The following is a 17,170-nucleotide window of genomic DNA, read 5'->3' as shown; positions in this document are numbered from 1 at the left end:
GAAGGGGCCAGGCTCTCCTCCTGCTCCTCCTCACGCGGGAGTAATGGACCTCCATGTTCAAGTGCCTCAGTTCTCTCTCCTCCCCCCCCCCTTTCTCTCGCTTTCCTTCCCCTCCCTCCCAGAAACCAAACGCCTGGCTCTTCCACGCATGCTCCCAGCCTCTGTACTCTCGTCGCCAGCAGCGCCTGGAACGGTAGTGCGGGGCAAGAAGAGCGATCCTGCTGCGCTTGGGGCAGCTCGAGATTCTGGCAAGTAAAACACACATCTCTCCGCTCCGACGGGACGGCGAGTCGACGCCACGCCTGACTGCACCCGGGAGAACAGAAGCTCTCCTCCGGGTCCCGGGCAGGTGCGCGATGGACTTGGAAGCGCCTAGCGCGCTCTGCCCACCGGGGAAGAGGCGGCGGTAGTGGAGGGAACACACGTGCGATTTGTAGCTGAGCTGGCTTTGTTCGGAGACCGGTCCAGCCACCCCTCGGGACGGGGAGGAGGGGAGATCAGGAAATCGCGGATTCTCACTCCTACAGGTTATCTCGAGAAAGTGGCCCGGAATATGCCGTGGGCATCTTCGGTCTGGTCAGGGAATGGGTGGATTTTCTCCGCTGTTGTGTGTTAGAAGTTCCGTGTGTGCGGCTGACAGGAGTGTAATCGTGTTTGTTCAAGCCCCCCTCCCTCTCCCTGTTAAGAGAGTTGGATATGCGCGGCAGCCTGATCGTCTACTTACGGTCATGCGTGTATGTGTGGAGGAAAAGTGGGATTTGCATTGGTTCCGTTGCCCATTGGACGCACTGAGGACGCGTATTGGAAACGCGAGTTATTTTGGGCTAGGGAGCAGATGCGTATTTAGACTTGTGTTTTTAATTCGCCGTGTCCGTGCGTGTGTGTTTCGCCCGCGCCCCACCGCGGGTAAGTATTCGCGTGGGCTGGATACATTACGTTAGGTTTTCTTCCCCATCCGTGTGCGAGACTGCCCTCGTTGGGTGTATACACACATAGGTTGCCGGAGAATATGTTTGTGTACACCCTGCCGATAGGCTGCACAGATCAGACGAGTGCATTTTTGTCACTTCGGTGCTGTGGGTTCCATTCATCGAATTGCCGCCGGGTCGCCCGTTCGGTTTCCGAGGCGACTGATCTCTGCCGACCATTCCAGCACCACCGCCATCGCCACCGCGCCGTGGCTCTTCGCCCTCTTTCCACTGGCCAGTAGTGAATCCTGTTTGCTTTCACGCCGCCCAAGCCGTCGTGAAAAGCCCCTCTCTTCAGCGGCAACAGCTTCGCTCCGAAGCCCCGCTTGCCTTCCCAGGTCCGCACAGGAGTAGCGATTGGTCTGGCTTCCTATCTCTCGGTCTGACCTTCGCTAGGCGGGGATTTGTTTAACTTGCCTATTCGCTTCACTGGATTCTTCTCACTAGCCAGATTTTGCTTTTATGGCTGTCGATTTGGAGCTTTGGGGTTCTTGGGTCAGCCTGTATGTATATGTGCATGTGAGTACACAACGCACGTGAGAGAAGAGAGGTTGCTTATGAAATGTGGGTACGAAATCTGAATGTGAATGTACAGGTTTGAAATCGAAAGGCTACAGTATTAAGCCTTCCATGGTGGGTGCTTTCAGTTCAGAGGGCAGGGTGGTATATTTTATTTCTGGATTTTTATCTTAGAATTCCTTAGAAAAACATCATTAGCTGATTATGATTATTCCCATAGATCAAAGAGAAAAGAACCCATGGTTCTACAAATAATACTGAATTGCCTGATAGGGTGGCCAGTGGTAGTAGTATGGGGGATGCTGGCAATTCTTGAGAAGTACTCTGCTGTAGGTGGAGAATTGAAGCTAGGGTAGCTAAATGGAAAGGCATATGTTTTGTCTGCAAAGAAAGATCAGGTTCAGTCCTCAGAACCTCAGATTAAGGTAAGGAAAACTGCTCTTTGGGATTCTGAAAGTTGCTGCCAATAAGCATTGACCATCCCACCCTAACAGGATGCCCTGCATGTGCGCTGGGAACATGTTGTTGTAAATTGCCCAGAGTCACTTAGGTGTGGTGGGCAGTGTAAAAATGTAATAAATAAGTTTAAGGATTCCAAGCCAGCTTGGCCCACTCAAGACAACATGGCATTAAACCATTACTGTACCTTGCTTTGGGGTAAAGCAACCTCATACAAACCTTCTTCTAGGGCTAGGCTCCTTGAGGATTTCATGCAACAAGTAAAATTTGGAACTAAACTTGTGCAGTAAGTGCTTTTGCTTTTAGTCAATGGGTTTGTCCTCCTGTGAAATGGTTATAGCAGTGTTTCTCAACCTTGACAATTTTAAGGCATGTGGACTTCAACTCCCAGAATTCTACAGCCAGCATTGCTGGCTGTGGAATTCTGGGAGTTGAAGTCCACATGCCTTAAAATTGTCAAGGTTGAGAAACACTGGGTTATAGCTAAATAAACAAGGCATGCTTTAATTGCTGCAGATGTGCCTTTAATTGCTGCAAATATGCCGTTAAGCAAAGCAGCTTTACTGGGACTGGATAAGAATTGACGAGAGACTGGATTAATGGTAGCAAATGACTTTTTTTGTGGTCTGCAGCTGGCTTGCCAAGGGAACCCTCCCAACTGGCATCCTTTCAGAAGGAAACACTTGCACAACATTGCTTGGCTTGAAGTTCCAACCTTCCTCGAAGTCAGGCCTTAATATCAGATGTGTGGCTGTGCCGATTTCTTAGGGAAATGCACAGAGTTTGCAGAGAAACTTTGTTCTTGATTATTAGATTAGATGCAATAAAAGTCAAAGTGGTATGTTTCCTCTTCAGGGTTACAATTGGCATTTTCATTTTACGCTGGAATATTTCCTACCACTACAATTCTGAAGAGTTTCCATTCTCCTTCCACCGGTATCCTGCATTCTGTTCCTATGATTAACATTTAGGTCTCATTTGGAGTTTTCTCCAGTTAGGGGGTGGGTTTTTTTTTTTTTTGAGTTTAGGTTTCTCTTATTATTTTCCTAAAGAACTCCCCCCCCTTATGATTACAGTCTTGGTCAGTCTTGATGTAATGAGAGGTTGAACTCTCAGAACAAATAATAAGGGATGGGATGGGACCCTTCCAGTGTGGACGGATCTATAACTCTCAGCAGCCCTAGCCAGCATGATTAATGGTAAGCAATACTGAGAGTTGTTCAGCAACAACCCAGGACCACAGGGGTGAGAACTTCTTGGGGAGCTGGAATTTTCCCAGGGAAGGAATTCTGAGAACCTTCCATTGACTATAGAAAGAATAAAGCAGGGCTTCTATTAAGCAGTGGGAAGGGTGGAAGGAAAAGACACTGACTTTAAACTCTAGAACAGTGGTTCTCAACCTTTCTCATGCCGTAACCCCATAATACAGTTCCCCATGTTGTGGTGACCCCCAAGTGGGTGTGGCCACCAATAAGAGGGAGTAGGACAGCTAAGGAAAAGGGGGAAAAAATGGCGGACAGCATGGTTTGGTGACCTCCGTGAAATGGTCATTCGACCCCAAATGGGGTCCCAACTCACAGGTTGAGAACCACTGCTCTAGAAGGTAGAAAATGTACTAGCAGGTCAGAAAGCAGTTGAAAGAATTCATTGGCTTTAATCCTAATAAATGTCCAAGATTTGAGCTATGTAACAATTCAGAAGAAAAAAATGTAATTCAGAGCACATGGGGTACTTAAGTCATACTTCCAGCAATTACTTTTTAAAAGATTTTATTTTTTCAGGGACATGTGTGATTGTTGCTATGCAAGCCCAAGAAAAGGCACATTTCATTTATGAAGGTGCCAACAGATGAGACATCCATATGCTCCAAATAATTCTTTTCACTTTGATCCTGATCATGGCATAGCCCTAATAAAGATTGTGGTATCAAATAGATTGGAAGCTTTAAGCTAGTTGAGCCTAACAAATGTGGGAGAGGAGGAGCAGCTGACAACAAATAATGCATAATTTGTTAGAGCCCTTGAATGATATTTCCTTTGATACCCTAATTTAAGACTAGGTAACTTAATACTTTCTAGACCAGTGGTTCTCAACCTGTGGTCGGGACCCCATTTGGGGTCGAACGACCATTTCACCGGGGTCGCCAAACAACGCAGTCCACCATTTTTTCCCCCTTTTCCTTAGCTGTGCTACTCCCTTTTATTCTATTGGCTTTTGAAAGCCAATAGAATAGACTCTCTTGAATAGAATTGTCCAGGCTGTCTCTGCCCTGCTGAGCCTGCCAAAAGTCCCATTCTGCAAACGGTGCTGCATCAATTGAGTAGTCCTCGACTTACGACCGGTTGAGTAGTCCTCAACTTATGACCGGTTGGGGGTCGCGGCATTAAAAAGGTTGAGAACCACTGTTCTAGATGTTGTGAACAACCTCAAGGATTTCTAATCTGTGGCTGAGCCTGACTGGATCTTGTGGAGGTTGCAATTCAAACCATCAAGAGGTTCCAGATTGCAATATCTGCCTCTGGCCTGATTCTAGATATACTGTGGCTTTTGCCTTGGAGTTGATTGGCATAGTCATGGTTCAGTTTTTCTACTGAAGCTAATTGCTAATAGCTGGTGTTAATGTAGCTTTAGTGCAGCTCAACCATGGCTACTGCTGCTCATAGAAGCTGCAGCCTGCTGTTCTCTGTCATTCAATTTGAATGGATAAACGTGCAGAGATAAATGAAAGCTTCTCAGCAGATTACTTAGAATCTAGATCCTAGACCTAGATGGTAGCTTCTGGTCATGAAGGCAGCAACCTGTTTTCTATAAGCATTGAATCATTGTTCATAGTTCTCTGTGTTTGAGCAGCTGAGCATTGAAAGCGTACACTGATGACTGCCCAAAGAATCGTAGACAAATATAAGTAACGTGAAAGGAATTGCATTCTGAGCCATGCATGTGCCAAGGGAGCAACAATTGATTTGCATCTGTTCTCGGCTTGGCACAGAGATATATTTCTGCTTTTTATTTGTATATATTCTTCCCTTAGCTGTCTTCATTTTGTTCTTGTTGTTCTTGTTCTAGGAAAATCTGTCTGTTTATATTTGTAACTGCTTGGAAAACTGGTAAATTATTTAAAACATACTGTGAATACCTTTTAGCTATAGATAAAATCATTCAGGAGGAAACACTTTAGTCTGATTGGCCTGGTTTCATCTACTGCCTATCTCCTATTCTCAAGGGATAGAACAGAAGTGATTTAACAGCCAGATCTGTCTCTGTGCTCTTTAAAATAATAGCTGGAAAGGAAGACACTGGGTGCCCTAAAGGTTTTATTTCATGGATAAAGGGAATCAGTTGTCAGTTTAATTCATAGTTTTCTTTTAGGCACAGTGCTTTCCTTCTGACTGCCTCAGGCAGACCTCAGTTACAACTGCGGCCTGGTCAGAGAAAAGATGTATGTGTATATATTATCCACCATATTCCCTCAGACAATTAAACTGGTCACTCTATCAAAAGAAGAGATCAGGTTGATTTGACGCAACCTAGTTTCGGTAATGTTCCTGTTAAGCAATGCATTTCTTTTTAAAATACTCACAGATCATATACTTCATAACCTGGCACAAATTACCATTAGTGTTTGTAGTTATACAGACAAATACATACAAATAAAAAATATTCTTTCAATCTATTTTAAAAAGTCAATTAACATCTACTAGAAATAGCAAATTAAAAGTTTTAATTTTTAATCCCTTCAAATGATGTCTCACAAATCAATTTCTTAACATCTTGCCTTCATCTTCTCTCAATTGTAATACCATAACTTATTACTGTCTTATCTATAAACAAATCTTTAAAGTATTGTCATTCAGCTCTAGTCAAGAAAAAAACCATTAAAAGCTGTTAGAAAAAAGAGGATCATATACAGTTTAACCTTGGTCAAATAAGCAAACTTTCTAAAGCTTTGTTTTAGTTTTAAAGATATTGATTACCCCTTTTAGATAATGTCCCAAAAGCTGATTTCTTCTCTCTTTTCTTTTTCTCAGCATTTCCTTCATAATAACATACCAATGATTTTTTTTCCTAAATCCAAAGTAAGAAAATTGTCCAAGTCCCTTTTCTGACTTAAAATCCAAGTCATTCTTCTGATTTATTATTTGTACATCCATTTTAACTAATAAAACCTGGCAGTTTCATTTGTAGATACTATATAACATCTTTGTCAATATCATTCTTGTTTCCTGTTGATTTTAACTCCATTTTCAAAATAGCCTGATTTTCAGTTACATCCTCTGCTATTTCTTTGTTTAAGCCCATTTTTGTTTGTATCAGACAGATTAAAGAATAAGTTCTGGGTAAATTATTGCCAAATATCCTTACATTCTTCCAGAACTAAAATATTTTCTCTTTTCTATATTAGTGGGAATTCTAAATTGTTAATTTTTCTGGCTGCTTCTAGTAATCAGTCTCTTCTTATCGTCAACCAGAACGTTTTCCCAAGAAGAGATTTCTTAAGAGAAGGCTAAATATCCAGGAAGAGGAACGTGATGGCTCAGCAGTTAAAAGACACTGAACTTGACAGCCCAGGTTCAAGACCTGAGCACCACACATCGGGGTGAGCTCTCATTACTTGGACTTAACTGGACAGGGAAAATATTTACCTTATCCATCCAGGAATTCTGTAACATTTTAAGATTTGATTTGAATGCATCCATGTGTTTTGATATTAAGGAGTTCTCATCAGGCTTTCTGACTGCCAGTCGGTATTTGTGGATAGGTGATCTGTCAGTGTTCTGTTTGTCTGTCCTATGTAGGGCCTGCTGCAGTCTTTACATTATACAGCAGTGATGGCAAACCTTTTAGAGACCGAGTGCCCAAACTGCAACCCAAAACCCACTTATGCATTGTAGGGTGCCGGGTGGGTGTGGCCCATTGGGTGGGCGTGGCTGCGGTGGTAACGGCAGACTGGGTGGGACTAAAATGTTCAATCAATCAATTCCAACTTTGCAAGATCTTTTTTTTCCCACAAGAAGTTGAAATTGACTGATTGAACTTTTTTTTTTTTTTTTTTTGCACACGGCAGCGGAAGCCTAAAGTGAAAAGGTTTTATAAAACCCAGCTGAAGGGCTAGGACTGGGGCAACGGTGCACGTGCCCACAGAGAGGGCTCTGAATGCCGCCTCTGGCTCCCGTGCCATAGGTTCACCACCCCTGTTATACAGTATGTATGTTGCAGGTGACTCCTACTTTTGTTTCCTTTGACTACTGAATCTTTGCTCAATATTTGCTTAAAGTAGTTTGGTGGGATTTTGTTGGTTTGTTTTCTACTGTGAGTAGTTGTAGTAGTCTGTTGGTTGTCTTGGAGATGTTTTTGATATACTGTACAGAAACATCATCCTTTTCATAGATTGTACTAGTTTTGGGGTAGGTCATGTAGTCAGGAACTTTTCGATAAAGCATGGGTATTTGTTACATAGAAAGATGTTGTATAGGTGGTTTGTTTTCTCTTTTTGACATTCCAGGTTACTGGAAGTTTTTGACACTGCAGGTTACTGCAGTGTGTTTGAATAATTTTCAAAAAACTTCTCTTGTAATTGCTTTAAAAGTGAGGTACTTGGTTAGTTGAGTTTTTTTTAATGACCTTGGTCTCAGATTTGCCAGCATTTATTCTCCTTATGAGGATATCCAGGGAAGGTGGTGTGTTTTTGTTTCCTTTATCCCTTTATTGGAGAAATATTGTTGATTGTCTCTCTCGTCAATATTTTTTTATTATGACGAAAGCTTTGTCTACATAACAGAGTCATATTTTTAGTTGGAGGCGTGAGAGTTATTCCTGATGTTGCATCACAGTCTCAGCAATCCTGAGTGTGGTGATCCCATCGGTATTGCTTATTTTTCCTCAGGGCAGAGGCAGAAATCCTTCCATTCGTAGAGGTTGTAGAGCAGGGGTGTCAAACTCACATCACGTGACGTGTCACAATATATCGCAACTTTTTTTCCATTGCCGGCAATGGGGTGGGCACGGTTTCACCATGACGCATCCAGTCCATGGGCCGGCAGTTTGACACCCCTGCTGTAGAGTCTTCCATCTTTTTCTTGAATTAATGGCAGCTGCTGTAAATCCAAGGGTTCAAAAACGTAGGGTGGCTAGGAAATCTATACTAAAGCTTCAGTGTAGAGGAGCTTCTCTTGACAGACTTGGGTCTTTGAGTCACGTTTCTCCATCTCACTACCCTGTCCACTTAACTTTTGTTTACCTTCTGGGAGGCTACTTGGCACCGTTGTCCCTCCACGCGTGTTTTCTGATAAGCTGGATGTACCAATAGAATATATGTAGCCCTGGGTGCTCTCTGAGCTTGGTTGTTTTCCTGCAGACGTTTCATTACACAAACTAGGTAACATCTTCAATGCTGGAAGAAAATGAGGTTTACTTTGTGCTAGCTACTGTATATCAGTCTCTCTCTCTCTCTCTCTCTCTCTCTCTGTGTGTGTGTGTGTGTGTGTGTGTGTGTGTGAATAGCCTATCACCCTTCATTTTCTCTTCCAGGACAGTCAGCTTAAATTTGTAGCAGGTAGACAAGTTATTCTTCTCTTCAGAGATGAAAGCATGCATGGAACTCATTAAAGCAATTTCAGGAACTCAGGAACTCATTAAAGCAATTTCCCCATCTCTTTGTTCCTCTATGTGCAACATGCAAATTGTGCCTTCTCCTTGCCTCCTCTTATGGATTTCCTTACCAAATTCCTGTTTGCTTTCCCTGTTTGCTTATTCAATGAGTTTTCTCTCTGGAGTACTGTTTTCCTTAGACGTTGCTTGCAGTTGCCTTACCGAGCAATGCTCCTGTCACATACGATGGGCAAGGAGCTCCACGGGGTGCAGTTAGCAGCAGTTAGCAATCTGTCATCAGTCTCTTCCCTTTCTATCCTGTCTTTTTCCTCCTCCTCTCACCTGCCAGATTTGCTTGGCTCTCTCTGTTCAGCCTACAAGCCAAAGAGGAATGTGGGGCTGTGTTGTGAGGAGGTGCAAATGTTATTTATTGTTTTCAAGGAAGAAAATATTGCAAATTGTACTATTTGAATCGGAATGAGATATGTAGCAGAACAAGCTCACAAAGCTTATGGATAACTGGTACTCTCCTACAATCTCTGCATATCTGTAGCCTGCATTGAAAACTAGAAATGACTTTTGTAAAACTTCTCTTTCGGGCCATCTGGTGGTGGTGCTTCATACGTGATCTTCAGTGCAGTTTTCTATATTGAATTCAGTGGGACTTCCTCTCAAGATAGCATGTATAAGATAGCACTAAAAACCACTGGAAATCAGCTATAGATTATTACATTACAAGAAAGTAATGTTTCTAAATGTTTTTTGGAAATGGTTCAAATATTTTGAAAGAGAGAAGGAACTGATATCTATCGGCCACATTAAAGCTTTCTCTTTACAAGCTGTTTCTGATATTTTTGTCTCATACATCTGTTTACAGGGATAATGAGAAGCATTGCCATCCTTTTTCTTAATTTTCAATCAGAGCGAGGCTTTGTTTTATTTAGCTAGGCTGGGATTGCTCCATCTGGGAGATGCACAGAAAAGACAGTGGTGTTTGCATAGCACACACCAAACCACAAATTAGGGGGCTTTGTTGTGGTTGAGTGTTTTATCTAAATCCAGCCTGACTTGAGTTATGGTCCAGTGAGTTTACTAAACCTAGAAAATTCATCTAATTGATGAATGGTGGCTAGTCACTGAGAAATGTGTCATATGAACAATATTACAGTATAATGTATTCTTGCACAAGAGTTTTGGACCCCTGGAAAAAAGCAACTTTCTTGACAGTTTTGATTTGAAGTCCTTTCTGTCTGTATTAAAATACCAACAGAGGTTTTACTAGCCAGGCTGTGTAGTAGTAAAGGTAAAGATTTCCTTCCCAGTCATGTCTTGACTCTCGGGCATCGTGGTTATCTCTTGTTTTTTGGTCGGGGGAGCCTGCATTGTCTGAAGACAATTTTCGTGGTCAGATGGCCAGTATGACTATATACCAAAGCTGCAGGGAATGTTGTTACCTTCCCACTGAAGTGGTACCTATTAATCTACTTGCATGAGTATGCTTTCAAACTGCTAGGGCACACACTTTGCTGGGTGTGTAGTAGGAATGTCCAGCAATCTCCATGCACAAATTACTCAGTTAATATAGCTCATCTGATAAACAGTACAGATATGTGCATGCCCAAATGAACCAGCCGTAGTGCTCAGTGGCACTTGGATTATATCAAGATTTTTTGGCTCTGACAAAGAACAAACATGTAACATTTGCAGGAAAACAAAGCTCATATACTGTAACATATCAAATGGATAGTAAACTATTAGAAAAACCTGCAGGCAGATAGATTAGAGGCAATTTGATTTCATTATTGCATCCTTCTTTCTTCTCATGTGGCATTTCTTACAGTTCCCCTCACTGTCATTTCTTTTATTTGGAAATAACAACACATTTACACAGTACAATTACACAGAATTAGTCTTTATACATACTTTCCTTTCCCTATGGAGAAACACAAGAATGTGAGTGTAACCCTAGAACAGCCTTTTGCATTTTAATTCCTCCCGATGTTTTAGTTTAATATTCTCATCTGTAAGAGTGGTAAAGATGCCAGTCCTTGTCTCTCAATTTGTCTAAGATCCTAGCCTGACTTACAAGAGGCAGAATAATACATAGGGAAATAGATCTCTAAATTCAAACAACATTTATACTTTTTGAACCATCTGAACATTTTCTGTATTACAGCTAGTCTTTGCCTTACAACTGGTCTCTTAGTGACTGTTTGAAATTACGCCAGACCTCCCTTGAGTATTTATAACCTGGATTCGAAGTTCCAACACTCGCCCCCATTCCCTGGGATCATATGATCGTACTTCAAGTGCTCGGCAACATTTACAACCTTTTGTAGCTTCCTACATTCATGTGGCTGAATTTTACAACAGTTTTGCCTAAAATGGCATTTACTTCTGGTTTCTGGAAAAACCAGCCCATAGGGAACCGTTGGTTTGCTGAAAGACCATGGCATTCCCTTGATGACTGCTGCAAAAAAGAGTCATAAAATCAGGTCAGTCACCTGGATAATCCTATTTATGACTGTCACGAATTATAACTGTGATGGGCAGGCTCTGTTATATCATAACTCAAGGGTTATCTGTATTGGCATTGTCCAAAAATACAGCTGGCTGAAAGCATTTTAGTCATAATTGAAAATGATATTGTTAAATATTTAGTTTTACTTTTTCCTGTGTTAAATAATATGAATTTTGAGGCTCTATAATGTTGGTATAACCCACCATTATCCAGTCCAACTGATCCTGCCTTTCTTTGCTATATATCCTGATTATTTGTCTGTGCTAAGACAAATGGATATGAGTCATTTCTCCTTCCCTAAACCTCATACTACCCTGATATCAACTAGTCCTGTTTAAAATTTATTTATTCTCCAGCATGATAGATGTAGCATCCACCGATGGGTAATCAAAGCCTTCCTGCTCAGTTTAGACTAAGACCAAACTTTAGCCACACCTCCCTTGGGCGGTCCTTTCCCAGTTTTGTCTTAGTCTCAGCTCAGTAGGATACAACTTTGATAGCTCCTCAGATAGCCTAATTTAATTAGTCAGATTTAGGATAGAAAGGTTAGAATTTTTCATTTAGTTTTGTGTTAAATTAATTGCTGTTTGCTAGTGATTGTACAAAGACAGGATTTCCATCAGTTTGGGAACATTCGTCCCAGAGGTCTGCCCGGCCTCGCAGATCGCTAGGAGCTACGCCGTGAAGTAGTGGATTCAGCTCCTATCATCTGTTTGGCGCTACAACGGGAGTTCCCCGAGCACCCGGGAGCAATTTCTTTGTGAGTGCTCCGGAGGATCGGGCCGAATGGCCGAGTTGCCTCCGTCTTGCCTCGTGACCACGAGGCTCCAGTGATGATTGGCCCGCAGCTTGTCTGCGCAGCAGAAACGCAAGTGCTTGGTTGCCTTATAAATTAAGGGGGTGACAAGAGGTTATTTTAAGCTCCCTTGGGCTCCCTGAACAGACTAAAGAAGGGCTTGTGGAGGCTTAATTTAAGATCGGTCTCACAGGTGTCGCCATTTTAGATGGCAAGGGGACTCGCGGCCATCATTTTGGATACGGTGCTGGGTGTGGTTGCCATCTTGGAGAGGCCTACATTCAGGGCTGATATCAGGCCGATTACTTCCAGTAGCCTACTGCGTTAGGCTCTCAAGGGGGTTTATCAGGCATATTTATTCCACCTTTTTTCATAAGGATTCCACAGAAGGAAGGTGTATTCCTTTTTTTGATTCTTGTTGCATCACTCACAACCAATTTCATTGACAGATTTAATTCTGTGGGAGGGTTTTGGAGGACCTGTTCTTTTAGTTCACGGCACTGTGTCGCAGGGCCTAAGCGGACAGTTCTAGTGAGCTGTCTGACTGTCATTGCGGTTATTCAGGGCACGGGAAGCTTCCCTCCCAGACAACTTGATCTGCGTGGTTTTACCCCCACTCCTGGGCTTCTCCTATCTGGAAGGTCTAGTGCGCAATGGCAGACGGTGATACTCCTCAGACACCGCAGGGTTCTGATGCTCCCCCTGTACAATCTAAACACAGATCTTCAGATTTGAGCACGGGGGGGGGGGGAGAAAAAGGCCAAGACCAAGCATTTGTCCACCAAAGAATCCTCCAAGGCTGCTGAGCGAGAGGCCTTGAGGAGACATTTGGCACTGGAGAGAGAATTGTCCAAAGTTCAACGGCTTTCAGAGGAGCTGGGGGCCGCCCATACAGGAAGTCTAAGTGACGCCAAATCGGATCCTCCTATAGGCGGTCGCTTAGCTCTGTTCAGCAACACCTGGGAGGTCACCACCAACGATACCTGGGTAAGGGAGACCATAAAATTCGGTCTAACTCTAGAATTCAAGTCTATTCCCCCAGATCGCTTCATTCAGTGCCCATCCTCAAGACATGCAAGCAAGGCCAAGTTAGTATCCAAGGCCATATCACACTTGTTAGATATAGAAGCCATAGAGCCAGTACCCCTGGACCAAAGGGGAAAGGGGTTTTACTCCATCCACTTCGTGGTCCCCAAGGCCTCAGGGCGTTGGAGGGCGATTTTGGATCTGAAGGGACTAAACTACTTCCTAACTTACAGGAGGTTCAAGATGCAGTCCCTCAGGTCCATTCTGACCAGCATCAGGAAGGGAGATTTCCTCTACTCCATAGACTTGACAGAGGCTTATCTTCATGTCCCCATCCGACCCCATTACCGCAGATTCCTTTGGTTTTGCCATGCGCAGACATTATCAGTACAGGGCCCTACCCTTCAGCCTATCCTCGGCCCCTCGAGTGTTCACAAAGCTTCTGGCAGTATTAGCGGCCCATCTCAGACTGATGCCGGTACGAGTACAGTGCTACCTGGATGATATAATCATCCAGTCCAGTTCATTCCGTTCTGCCCAGATAGATTTACAGACCACAATAGATACACTCCAGAGGCACGGCTTCTCCGTGGATTTCAAAAAGAGCCACACCACTCCAACCACTCGGATATTACATCTAGGGACAGTGATAGATTCAAACCTATGCAGGGTTTATCTCTCCCAGGAACGCAAGGACAGTATCAGATTTCTAGTTCACAGGATCCGGAGAGAGAAGGTGGTTCCACTTGTCCAACTGTCTCAGCTGCTGGGAAAGATGATCTCTTGTCTGGGAATAGTGCTGTGGGCAAGACTTCACTCCAGACATCTACAGTGGTTCCTACTCCCCTTCCAGAAGCGGAACATGAGTGCTTCCACATGGAAGGTGAGAGTTCCACACCACACACTGTTGTCACTCCAATGGTGGGTGTCGGCAGCTATACACAGAGGGTCACTTTTCAAGGAACCTCACACACTCATCCTGACCACGGATGCAAGTCTGTTCGGTTGGGGCGCACACATACAGACACACATGGCACAGGGCCAATGGTCCCAGTCTGATCTAGCACACAATATAAATTGGCTAGAACTCAGGGCAGTACACCTGGCACTCCGCCAATTCTCCCACATAGTAACAGGGAAACACATCCTGATAATAACGGGCAACGTCGCAGCCAAAGCCCATGTCAACAGGCAGGGAGGGACCAGATTGTGGTCCCTCATGCAGGAGGCCCCAGCACTGGGTCTGTGGGCAGAGTCCAATCTGGAATCCATCAGTGCAAAACACATATCCGGGGAGGTGAATCGCCAAGCCGATTCTCTGAGCAGGGCGATGGTAGAACACTCGGAGTGGCGCTTGGATCCAGCCCTATTCAGGGAGATATCGGACAGGTTCAGACAGCCTCAGGTGGACCTGTTTGCCTCACCAGCAAATGCTCAACTGCCCAGATACTTCACGAGGTTTCCATCATGGGGGGCGGAGGGAACGGATGCTCTCCACAGCAGGTGGCTCAGGGGACTTCTGTACGCATTCTCTCCACTTCCACTGATTCCAGCTATCATCCGAAAGCTTCTCTTAGAACAGGCAGAATTAATCTTGCTGGTCCCACACTGGCCAAGGCATCCTTGGTTTGCTGATCTCGTGGATCTATCGATCTCCCCACCATGGAAGATCGCATCTCTCTCAGTCAGGGTCAACTCCAACACCCAGAACCACAGTGGCTTCAACTAACCGCTTGGCACTTGAGCGGGAGAGCTTATCTAGGCAGTCCTATTCATCTGGAGTGATTACCGTAATTCAAGCCTCCAGACGTCCTTCAACCAATAGGATTTATGATGCCACGTGGAGACATTTCTGTGTGTGGTGTAACACTCTGAAAGTTGACCCGCTGGCTGTCACCATCCCGATCATATTAGACTACCTTTTAGAGGGCTTGAACAAGGTACTGTCTCATAGTACCATTCGCAGACAGATTGCAGCATTATCCACTGTGCTCACTTGTGAGAATCAGGTCCAGTTATCATATCACCCGGCAGTTGCGGCCTTTTTTAAGGGAGACGTTAACACTGGTCCTCCTGTGGTGCATAGATATCCCACGTGGAACTTGCCAAAAGTGCTGCAAGTCCTCACTGGATCACCGTTTGAGCCGATTAGATCTTGCTCTCTGCACTTTCTTTCCTTGAAAGTAGCCTTTTTGGTAGCCATCACATCAGCAAAACGTATTTAGGAACTGTCTGCGGTCTCGGTCAGGAGTGTATTTTTCTGGATGACAGAGTGGTCCTCAAATTGGATCCTTCTTTCATTCCGAAAGTCAATACCTGGTTCCATAGGTCTCAGGACCTGATTCTCCCGGATTTTTGTCCTCGACCGTCTCATCGCCTGGAAAAGTTGTGGCACACATTAGACGTGCGCAGAGCTTTGCATCACTACGTGAAACGAACTGCAACATTTCGCAGGACGGAGGCACTGTTCTGAAGGTGTCATCTTCAACCACTGGAAGATGGATCAGGGTGTGCATCTCCTATGCATATAAGGCCCAGTCCCTTCCAGTTCCTGCCAACATCACAGCTCATTCAACGCGTAGCGCGGCCACATCTGCGGCCTAGTTTACCCAGGCTTCGGTTGAGGAGATTTGCAGGGCAGCCACCAGGTCTTCCCCCTCTTCATTTATAAGGCATTACAAGCTTGATAAGTTCGCTGCAACAGATGCATCCTTCGGCAGAAGGGTCTTGCAGCAGGTAGTTTCTACACATGAATCACAAGCCTAGACTTTCCCTCCCGACAGGGACATAGGTGGCTTTGGTATGTCCCATCGGTGGATGCTACATCTATCATGCTGGAGAAAGGACGTTGTCTTACCTGAATGCCTTTTCTCAGCATGAAGATGTAGCATCCACACCCATCCTTAACAGTCAGTCTAGGCAGATTTCTTACAGGAGGAGCTATTGTGTCAGACCTCAGGAATGCTTCGCCTCGTCAAAACTGGGAAAGGACTGCCCAAGGGAGGCGTGGCTAAAGTTTGGTCTTAGTCTAAACTGAGCAGGAAGGCTTTGATTACCCATCGGTGGATGCTACATCTTCATGCTGAGAAAAGGCATTCAGGTGAGACAACGCCTCTTTATTTGCATATTGGGGTATCTTAAAGAATGCCATATTGACAAGAAAAAGAAAATAAATTACTCTTCAGATTTGTATTTTTCTCTTTACCACCACCATCCATTAGCCTATTGTGAGATTAATAGATTAGGAGTTGTTGGTGTTCCTTGAGCTTGATTATTTTCTTGCAGAAGTTTTATTACCCCAACTAGATAACATCATCAGGGTACTGATGATATTACCTAGTTTGGGTAATGCAACATCTGCAAGAAAACAACTAAGCTCAAGGAACACCAACAACTCCTCATTTCAACCCTGAGCTACAAGTATTCTTCTTTATAGGTTCATAGATTGAATGTTCATACTGATTTAGAGAAAGTGAGGGCTTTACAGTTCTGAAAATGTAAGTTACTAGTCTCTTAAAGTGCCAAGGGGAAAAGGCAAGATATGGATGGCAATTTGAGGCATCATTGGGTTTATACATATAGATAGAGCTTGGCATTTCTAGCAGGGATCCCGTTTTTTTCTCTTTTTTGATAAGAAATCATACTACTCTATCGTCTGTCTGTCTGTCTATCTATCTCCCTGATAAAGTCTACTCATTGAAAGTATCTTCTAAAATTAAGTGAAATCACAATTTCATACTGACATCAGTCATAATCAATATGATATATTTGTATAAATAGGGAATAAATGCCTTATTTGGCATCTTTAAATAATGCTGGGGGTGAAAATGACATTACTGTACTGTTTTGAACTCATTCTGCCAATGTTGCCGCTGGCTGAGATCTCAGGCTTTGTGGCATTTTTATTATTATAGAGAATCTCTTTGATCTCAGCAATCTTCAAAGGAAGCAGCACCCAACTCTGCCCCAATTACTACCTAAATAGGTGATGTACGTGGCTGTTGATTCCCTGGTAGTGGTTCCCAAATGATGCTGTTCTGGCAAAGCTAGTTGAACTGCCACTCAGCTAATGAGGGACAGGATGCATTCTGCCTGAAAACCCACTGCTTATGAATTCTCTCTTGTTGCGGTCTTGTGGCTTCAGTTTATGGAAACAGATTTAATTGCAGATGGACAGAAATGAATTTACATTTTGTTCAGATTGTAAATGGCATCTCCTTATCTGCATTTAATATACGTTAGGTCAACATTACCCAACGTGTGTATCCTCCAGAATGTTAGACCTGGGGATGG

General features: G+C 43.8%; 1 protein-coding gene across 1 annotated transcript in view; it reads left to right on the top strand.

Annotated features, from left to right (window-relative positions):
• The first annotated feature begins 280 nt into the window (after window positions 1-280).
• GPRIN1 (G protein regulated inducer of neurite outgrowth 1) overlaps window positions 281-17,170 on the top strand; it is a 29,290-nt gene continuing 12,400 nt past the window's right edge. Inside the window, exon 1 of the mRNA XM_039356735.1 lies at window positions 281-349. The gene's annotated coding sequence lies outside the window, so the exon portion shown is untranslated. The remainder of the gene's footprint in view (window positions 350-17,170) is intronic.

Source organism: Crotalus tigris, unplaced genomic scaffold (assembly GCF_016545835.1).
Source record: "Crotalus tigris isolate CLP2741 ecotype Arizona unplaced genomic scaffold, ASM1654583v1 scf7180000018829.1913635, whole genome shotgun sequence".
NCBI classification, from domain to species: domain Eukaryota; kingdom Metazoa; phylum Chordata; class Lepidosauria; order Squamata; family Viperidae; genus Crotalus; species Crotalus tigris.
This window is presented reverse-complemented; position numbering and strand designations above follow the sequence as displayed.